Genomic DNA, 9,637 nt, shown 5'->3' on the forward strand with positions numbered 1-9,637 from the left:
AGGAAGTACAGAGGGTCACAGTGAGTATTACAGGTATATGATGAAGTACACAGGGTCACAGTGAGTATCACTGGTACATGATGAAGTACACAGCGTCACATTGAGTATCACAGGTACATGATGAAGTGCACAGGGTCACAGTGAGTATCACAGGTACACGATGAAGTACACAGGGGCGCATTGAGTATTACAGGTATATGATGAATTACACTGGGTCACAGTGAGTATCACTGGTACATGATGAAGTACACCTGGTCACAGTGAGTATCACAGGTACATGATGAAGTACAAAGGGTCCCAGTGAGTATCACAGGTACATGATGAAGTACACAGCGTCACAGTGAGTATCACAGGTACATGATGAAGTACACCGGGTCACAGTGAGTATCACAGGTACATGATGAAGTACACAGGGTCACAGTGAGTATCACATGTACATGATGAAGTACACAGGGTCGCAGTGAGTATTACAGGTATATGATGAAGTACACAGTGTCACAGTGAGTATCACTGGTACATGATGAAGTACACAGGGTCACAGTGGGTATCACAGTTACATGATGAAGTACACAGGGTCACAGTGAGTATCACAGGTACATGATGAAGTACACAGTGTCACAGTGAGTATCACTGGTACATGATGAAGTACACAGGGTCACAGTGGGTATCACAGTTACATGATGAAGTACACAGGGTCACAGTGAGTATCACAGGTACATGACGAAGTACACGGGGTCACAGTGAGTATCACAGGTACATGATGAAGTACACAGCGTCACAGTGAGTATCACAGGTTCATGATGAAGTACTCAGGGTCACAGTGATGAGCACAGGTACATGATGAAGTACACAGGGTCACAGTGAGTATCACAGGTACATGATGAAGTACACAGGGTCACAGTGAGTATCACAGGTACATAATGAAGTACACAGGGTCACAGTGAGGGGCACAGGTACATGATGAAGTACACAGGGTCACAGTCAGTATCACAGGTACATGATGAAGTTCACAGGGTCACAGTGAGGGGCACAGGTACATGATGAAGTACACGGGGTCACAGTGAGTATCACAGGTACATGATGAAGTACACAGGGTCACAGTGAGGGGCACAGGTACATGATGAAGTACACAGGGTCACAGTGAGTATCACAGGTACATGATGAAGTACACAGGGTCACAGTATCACAGGTACATGATGAAGTGCACAGGGTCACAGTGAGTGTCACAGGTACATGATAAAGTGCACAGGGTCACAGTGGGTTTCACAGATACATGATGAAGTACACAGTGTCACAGTGAGTATTACAGGTATATGATGAAAGACACAGGGTCACAGTGAGTATCACAGGTACATGATGAAGTACAGAGGGTCACAGTGTGTATTACAGGTATATGATGAAGTACACAGGGTCACAGTGAGTATCACTGGTACATGATGAAGTACACAGGGTCACAGTGAGTATCACAGGTACACGATGAAGTACACAGGGTCGCAGTGAGTATTACAGGTATATGATGAAGTACACAGTGTCACAGTGAGTATCACTGGTACATGATGAAGTACACAGGGTCACAGTGGGTATCACAGTTACATGATGAAGTACACAGGGTCACAGTGAGTATCACAGGTACATGATGAAGTACACAGGGTCACAGTTATGGGCACAGGTACATGAAGTACACAGCGTCACAGTGAGTATCACAGGTACATGATGAAGTACACAGCGTCACAGTGAGTATCACAGGTTCATGATGAAGTACTCAGGGTCACAGTGAGGAGCACAGGTACATGATGAAGTACACAGGGTCACAGTGAGTATCACAGGTACATGATGAAGTACACAGGGTCACAGTGAGGGGCACAGGTACATGTTGAAGTACACAGGGTCACAGTCAGTATCACAGGTACATGATGAAGTACACAGGGTCACAGTGAGGGGCACAGGTACATGATGAGGTACACGGGGTCACAGTGATTATCACAGGTACATGATGAAGTACACAGGGTCACAGTGAGGGGCACAGGTACATGATGAAGTACACAGGGTCACAGTGAGTATCACAGGTACATGATGAAGTACACAGGGTCACAGTGAGTATCACAGGTACATGATGAAGTACACAGGGTCACAGTATCACAGGTACATGATGAAGTACACAGGGTCACAGTGAGTGTCACAGGTACATGGTGAAGTGCACAGGGTCACAGTGGGTTTCACAGGTACATGATGAAGTACACAGTGTCACAGTGAGTATTACAGGTATATGATGAAATACACAGGGTCACAGTGAGTATCACAGGTACATGATGAAGTACAGAGGGTCACAGTGTGTATTACAGGTATATGATGAAGTACATAAGGTCACAGTGAGTATCACTGGTACATGATGAAGTACACAGGGTCACAGCGAGTATCACAGGTACACGATGAAGTACACAGGGTCACAGTGAGTATCACAGCACATGATGAAGTACACTGGGTCACAGTGAGGGGCACAGGTACATGATGAAGTACACAGTGTCACAGTGAGTATTACAGGTATATGATGAAGTACACAGGGTCACAGTGGGTATCACTGGTACATGTTGAAGTACACCGGGTCACAGTGAGTATCACAGGTACATGATGAAGTGCACAGGGTCACAGTGAGTATCACAGGTACACGATGAAGTACACAGGGTCGCAGTGAGTATTACAGGTATCTGATGAAGTACAGAGGGTCACAGTGAGTATCACAGGTACATTATGAAGTACACAGGGTCGCAGTGAGTATTACAGGTATATGATGAAGTACACAGGGTCACAGTGAGTATCACTGGTACATGATGAAGTACACCTGGTCACAGTGAGTATCACAGGTACATGATGTAGTACACAGGGTCACAGTGAGTATCACAGGTACATGATGAAGTACACAGTTTCACAGTGAGGAGCACAGGTACCTGATGAAGTACACAGGGTCACAGTGAGTATCACAGGTACATGATGAAGTACACAGGGTCACAGTGAGGAGCACAGGTACATGATGAAGTACAAAGGGTCCCAGTGAGTATCACAGGTACATGATGAAGTACACAGCGTCACAGTGAGTATTACAGGTACATGATGAAGTACACAGGGTCACAGTGAGGGGCACAGGTACATGATGAAGTAGACAGCGTGGCAGTGAGTATCACAGGTACATGATGAAGTACACAGGGTCACAGTGAGTATCACAGGTACATGATGAAGTACACAGGGTCACAGTGAGTATCACATGTACATGATGAAGTACACAGGGTCGCAGTGAGTATTACAGGTATATGATGAAGTACACAGTGTCACAGTGAGTATCACTGGTACATGATGAAGTACACAGGGTCACAGTGGGTATCACAGGTACATGATGAAGTACACAGGGTCACAGTGAGTATCACAGGTACATGATGAAGTACACAGGGTCACAGTTATGGGCACAGGTACATGAAGTACACAGCGTCACAGTGAGTATCACAGGTACATGATGAAGTACACAGCGTCACAGTGAGTATCACAGGTTTATGATGAAGTACTCAGGGTCACAGTGAGGAGCACAGGTACATGATGAAGTACACAGGGTCACAGTGAGTATCACAGGTACATGATGAAGTACACAGGGTCACAGTGAGTATCACAGGTACATGATGAAGTACACAGGGTCACAGTGAGGGGCACAGGTACATGATGAAGTACACGGGGTCACAGTGAGTATCACAGGTACATGATGAAGTACACAGGGTCACAGTGAGGGGCACAGGTACATGATGAAGTACACAGGGTCACAGTGAGTATCACAGGTACATGATGAAGTACACAGGGTCACAGTGAGTATCACAGGTACATGATGAAGTACACAGGGTCACACTGAGTGTCACAGGTACATGATGAAGTGCACAGGGTCACAGTGGGTTTCACAGGTACATGATGAAGTACACAGTGTCACAGTGAGTATTACAGGTATATGATGAAGTACACAGGGTCACAGTGAGTATCACAGGTACATGATGAAGTACAGAGGGTCACAGTGTGTATTACAGGTATATGATGAAGTACACAGGGTCACAGTGAGTATCACTGGTACATGATGAAGTACACAGGGTCACAGTGAGTATCACAGGTACACGATGAAGTGCACAGGGTCACAGTGAGTATCACAGGTACACAATGAAATACACAGTGTCACAGTGAGGGGCACAGGTACATGATGAAGCACACAGTGTCGCAGTGAGTATTACAGGTATATGATGAAGTACACAGGGTCACAGTGAGTATCACAGGTACATGATGAAGTACACAGGGTCACAGTGAGGGGCACAGGTACATGATGAAGTACACAGTGTCACAGTGAGTATTACAGGTATATGATGAAGTACACAGGGTCACAGTGGGTATCACTGGTACATGATGAAGTACACCGGGTCACAGTGAGTATCACAGGTACATGATGAAGTACACAGGTTCACAGTGAGGGGCACAGGTACATGATGAAGTACACAGTGTCACAGTGAGTATTACAGGTATATGATGAAGTACACAGGGTCACAGTGGGTATCACTGGTACATGATGAAGTACAGCGGGTCACAGTGAGTATCACAGGTACATGATGTAGTACACAGGGTCACAGTGAGTATCACAGTTACATGATGAAGTACACAGTGTCACAGTGAGTATCACAGGTACATGATGAAGTACACAGGGTCACAGTGAGGGGCACAGGTATATGATGAAGTACACAGGGTCACAGTGAGGAGCATAGGTACATGATGAAGACACAGGGTCACAGTGAGGAGCACAGGTATATGATAAAGTACGCAGGGTCACAGTGAGTATCACAGGTTCATGATGATGTACACAGGGTCACAGTGAGGAGCTCAGGTACATGATGAAGTACACAGGGTCACAGTGAGGAGCACAGGTACATGATGAAGTACACAGGATCACAGTGAGTATCACAGGTACATGATGAAGTACACAGGGTCACAGTGAGTATCACATGTACATGATAAAGTACACAGGGTCGCAGTGTGTATTACAGGTATATGATGAAGTACACAGGGTCACAGTGAGTATCACTGGTACATGATGAAGTACACAGGGTCACAGTGAGTATCACAGGTACATGATGAAGTACACAGGGTCACAGTGAGTATCACATGTACATGATGAAGTACACAGGGTCGCAGCGAGTATTACAGGTATATGATGAAGTACACAGGGTCACAGTGAGTATCACTGGTACATGATGAAGTACACAGGGTCACAGTGAGTATCACAGGTACATGATGAAGTACACAGGGTCACAGTGAGTATCACAGGTACATGATGAAGTACACAGGGTCACAGTGGGTATCACAGGTACATGATGAAGTACACAGGGTCACAGTGAGTATCAAGGTACATGATGAAGTACACAGGGTCACAGTGAGGGGCACAGGTACATGATGAAGTACACAGGGTCACAGTGAGTATCACAGGTACATGATGAAGTACACAGTGTCACAGTGAGTATCACAGGTACATGATGAAGTACACAGGGTCACAGTGAGGGGCACAGGTAAATGATGAAGTACACAGGTTCACAGTGAGGAGCACAGGTACATGATGAAGTACACAGGGTAGCAGTGAGTATTACAGGTATATGATGAAGTACACAGTGTCACAGTGAGTATCACTGGTACATGATGAAGTACACAGGGTCACAGTGGGTATCACAGGTACATGATGAAGTACACAGGGTCACAGTGAGTATCACAGGTACATGATGAAGTACACAGGGTCACAGTTATGGGCACAGGTACATGAAGTACACAGCGTCACAGTGAGTATCACAGGTACATGATGAAGTACACAGCGTCACAGTGAGTATCACAGGTTTATGATGAAGTACTCAGGGTCACAGTGAGGAGCACAGGTACATGATGAAGTACACAGGGTCACAGTGAGTATCACAGGTACATGATGAAGTACACAGGGTCACAGTGAGTATCACAGGTACATGATGAAGTACACAGGGTCACAGTGAGTGGCACAGGTACATGATGAAGTAGACAGCGTGGCAGTGAGTATCACAGGTACATGATGAAGTACACAGGGTCACAGTGAGGGGCACAGGTACATGATGAAGTACACGGGGTCACAGTGAGTATCACAGGTACATGATGAAGTACCCAGGGTCACAGTGAGGGGCACAGGTACATGATGAAGTACACAGGGTCACAGTGAGTATCACAGGTACATGATGAAGTACACAGGGTCACAGTGAGTATCACAGGTACATGATGAAGTACACAGGGTCACACTGAGTGTCACAGGTACATGATGAAGTGCACAGGGTCACAGTGGGTTTCACAGGTACATGATGAAGTACACAGTGTCACAGTGAGTATTACAGGTATATGTTGAAGTACACAGGGTCACAGTGAGTATCACAGGTACATGATGAAGTACAGAGGGTCACAGTGTGTATTACAGGTATATGATGAAGTACACAGGGTCACAGTGAGTATCACTGGTACATGATGAAGTACACAGGGTCACAGTGAGTATCACAGGTACACGATGAAGTGCACAGGGTCACAGTGAGTATCACAGGTACACAATGAAATACACAGGGTCACAGTGAGGGGCACAGGTACATGATGAAGCACACAGTGTCGCAGTGAGTATTACAGCTATATGATGAAGTACACAGGGTCACAGTGAGTATCACTGGTACATGATGAAGTACACAGGGTCACAGTGAGTATCACAGGTACACGATGAAGTGCACAGGGTCACAGTGAGTATCACAGGTACACAATGAAATACACAGTGTCACAGTGAGGGGCACAGGTACATGATGAAGCACACAGTGTCGCAGTGAGTATTACAGGTATATGATGAAGTACACAGGGTCACAGTGAGTATCACAGGTACATGATGAAGTACACAGGGTCACAGTGAGGGGCACAGGTACATGATGAAGTACACAGTGTCACAGTGAGTATTACAGGTATATGATGAAGTACACAGGGTCACAGTGGGTATCACTGGTACATGATGAAGTACACCGGGTCACAGTGAGTATCACAGGTACATGATGAAGTACACAGGTTCACAGTGAGGGGCACAGGTACATGATGAAGTACACAGTGTCACAGTGAGTATTACAGGTATATGATGAAGTACACAGGGTCACAGTGGGTATCACTGGTACATGATGAAGTACAGCGGGTCACAGTGAGTATCACAGGTACATGATGTAGTACACAGGGTCACAGTGAGTATCACAGTTACATGATGAAGTACACAGTGTCACAGTGAGTATCACAGGTACATGATGAAGTACACAGGGTCACAGTGAGGGGCACAGGTATATGATGAAGTACACAGGGTCACAGTGAGGAGCATAGGTACATGATGAAGACACAGGGTCACAGTGAGGAGCACAGGTATATGATAAAGTACGCAGGGTCACAGTGAGTATCACAGGTTCATGATGATGTACACAGGGTCACAGTGAGGAGCTCAGGTACATGATGAAGTACACAGGGTCACAGTGAGGAGCACAGGTACATGATGAAGTACACAGGATCACAGTGAGTATCACAGGTACATGATGAAGTACACAGGGTCACAGTGAGTATCACATGTACATGATAAAGTACACAGGGTCGCAGTGTGTATTACAGGTATATGATGAAGTACACAGGGTCACAGTGAGTATCACTGGTACATGATGAAGTACACAGGGTCACAGTGAGTATCACAGGTACATGATGAAGTACACAGGGTCACAGTGAGTATCACATGTACATGATGAAGTACACAGGGTCGCAGCGAGTATTACAGGTATATGATGAAGTACACAGGGTCACAGTGAGTATCACTGGTACATGATGAAGTACACAGGGTCACAGTGAGTATCACAGGTACATGATGAAGTACACAGGGTCACAGTGAGTATCACAGGTACATGATGAAGTACACAGGGTCACAGTGGGTATCACAGGTACATGATGAAGTACACAGGGTCACATTGAGTATCAAGGTACATGATGAAGTACACAGGGTCACAGTGAGGGGCACAGGTACATGATGAAGTACACAGGGTCACAGTGAGTATCACAGGTACATGATGAAGTACACAGTGTCACAGTGAGTATCACAGGTACATGATGAAGTACACAGGGTCACAGTGAGGGGCACAGGTAAATGATGAAGTACACAGGTTCACAGTGAGGAGCACAGGTACATGATGAAGTACACAGGGTAGCAGTGAGTATTACAGGTATATGATGAAGTACACAGTGTCACAGTGAGTATCACTGGTACATGATGAAGTACACAGGGTCACAGTGGGTATCACAGGTACATGATGAAGTACACAGGGTCACAGTGAGTATCACAGGTACATGATGAAGTACACAGGGTCACAGTTATGGGCACAGGTACATGAAGTACACAGCGTCACAGTGAGTATCACAGGTACATGATGAAGTACACAGCGTCACAGTGAGTATCACAGGTTTATGATGAAGTACTCAGGGTCACAGTGAGGAGCACAGGTACATGATGAAGTACACAGGGTCACAGTGAGTATCACAGGTACATGATGAAGTACACAGGGTCACAGTGAGTATCACAGGTACATGATGAAGTACACAGGGTCACAGTGAGTGGCACAGGTACATGATGAAGTAGACAGCGTGGCAGTGAGTATCACAGGTACATGATGAAGTACACAGGGTCACAGTGAGGGGCACAGGTACATGATGAAGTACACGGGGTCACAGTGAGTATCACAGGTACATGATGAAGTACCCAGGGTCACAGTGAGGGGCACAGGTACATGATGAAGTACACAGGGTCACAGTGAGTATCACAGGTACATGATGAAGTACACAGGGTCACAGTGAGTATCACAGGTACATGATGAAGTACACAGGGTCACACTGAGTGTCACAGGTACATGATGAAGTGCACAGGGTCACAGTGGGTTTCACAGGTACATGATGAAGTACACAGTGTCACAGTGAGTATTACAGGTATATGTTGAAGTACACAGGGTCACAGTGAGTATCACAGGTACATGATGAAGTACAGAGGGTCACAGTGTGTATTACAGGTATATGATGAAGTACACAGGGTCACAGTGAGTATCACTGGTACATGATGAAGTACACAGGGTCACAGTGAGTATCACAGGTACACGATGAAGTGCACAGGGTCACAGTGAGTATCACAGGTACACAATGAAATACACAGGGTCACAGTGAGGGGCACAGGTACATGATGAAGCACACAGTGTCGCAGTGAGTATTACAGCTATATGATGAAGTACACAGGGTCACAGTGAGTATCACAGGTACATGATGAAGTACACAGGGTCACAGTGAGGGGCACAGGTACATGATGAAGTACACAGTGTCACAGTGAGTATTACAGGTATATGATGAAGTACACAGGGTCACAGTGGGTATCACTGGTACATGATGAAGTACACCGGGTCACAGTGAGTATCACAGGTACATGATGAAGTACACAGGGTCACAGTGAGGGGCACAGGTACATGATGAAGTACACAGTGTCACAGTGAGTATTACAGGTATATGATGAAGTACACAGGGTCACAGT

Source organism: Scyliorhinus torazame, chromosome 11 (assembly GCF_047496885.1).
Source record: "Scyliorhinus torazame isolate Kashiwa2021f chromosome 11, sScyTor2.1, whole genome shotgun sequence".
Classification (NCBI taxonomy): domain Eukaryota; kingdom Metazoa; phylum Chordata; class Chondrichthyes; order Carcharhiniformes; family Scyliorhinidae; genus Scyliorhinus; species Scyliorhinus torazame.